Genomic DNA, 1250 nt, shown 5'->3' with positions numbered 1-1250 from the left:
ATCAGCTCTATTAAACCAAGAAAAAAATATTGAAGAAAATTTTGCAGAATCAACGATAAAAAAACGTAAAAATAAAAAACAATATAAAAGCAATACAGAAGCGGAACTTGATTTATTTCTCACAAGATATTCGCGTTTTCAATTGCGATGGAATGGTTTTTTTAATCAAAAAATTCTCAATAATGTAAAAGTATACTGTCTCTTGGTTAGACTAAACAATCCAAACGAAATAGCGATATCGTCTATTGAAAGAGGAGAGATGCGCCTAGACATTCTAATGATGGAGAAAAATTTCACTTTTGCAAAATTAATGAAAAAAGGAATATTGATTATTGAACCTGTCCGTTTGTCTGTACAAAACGACGGACAACTTATTATATACAGAACCATAGGTATTTCATTGGTTCATAAAAAAAAACAAAAAATAAGTAAAAGATACAAAAAAAAAAGCTATATTGATAAAAAAAAAATTGAAAAATCCATTACAAAATATCAAAACAAAACTGTAAATAGAAAAAACACTAATTATGATTTCTTTGTCCCTGAAAAAATTCTATCCCCTAAACGACGTAGAGAATTTCGAATTCTAATTTGTTTCAACTTAAAAAAAAAAACTGCGAGGGATAGAAATTCAAGATTTAATAAGAATATTCAAAACTTGACCACAGTTTTGCATAACAAGAAAGATCTTGATAAGGATAAAAAAAACCTAATTAATTTAAAATCCTTTCTTTGGCCCAATTTTAGATTAGAAGATTTAGCTTGTATGAATCGCTATTGGTTTAATACTACTAACGGAAATCGTTTCAGTATGATAAGAATACGCATGTATACGCGATTTCCGATTCATTAATGATAGAGACTTTTTACTATATATAATAAGTTACGGTATCTAAAAACAACTATATGCACAAATTAGGAGGGATTTTTTTAAATTCCATCTTTATACATGAGATTAATTTAATTAATCACATAGATACCAATTAGAGCGGATCCATAAAAAAATTAATAGAATCCTCCTTTTTGAGATCTAAATTTATATTTTTTTATAATTATAAGATAAAATGAAGAATTAAGAAGTTGATAATTAAATTCAGATCCTTGTACAAAAAAACTACCATTATTATTACTGATCAGTAAAATTCATATCTTTCAATTCATATTAAAAGGGGAAGGATTTCTTTTTATGATAAAAAATACATTCATTTCATTTGAAGAACAAAAAGAAGAAAGCAGGGGATCCGTTGAAT

The sequence above is a fragment of the Camelina sativa genome, chromosome 11 (assembly GCF_030686135.1).
Source record: "Camelina sativa cultivar CO46 ecotype springtype chromosome 11, ASM3068613v1".
NCBI classification, from domain to species: Eukaryota; Viridiplantae; Streptophyta; class Magnoliopsida; order Brassicales; family Brassicaceae; genus Camelina; species Camelina sativa.
This window is presented reverse-complemented; position numbering follows the sequence as displayed.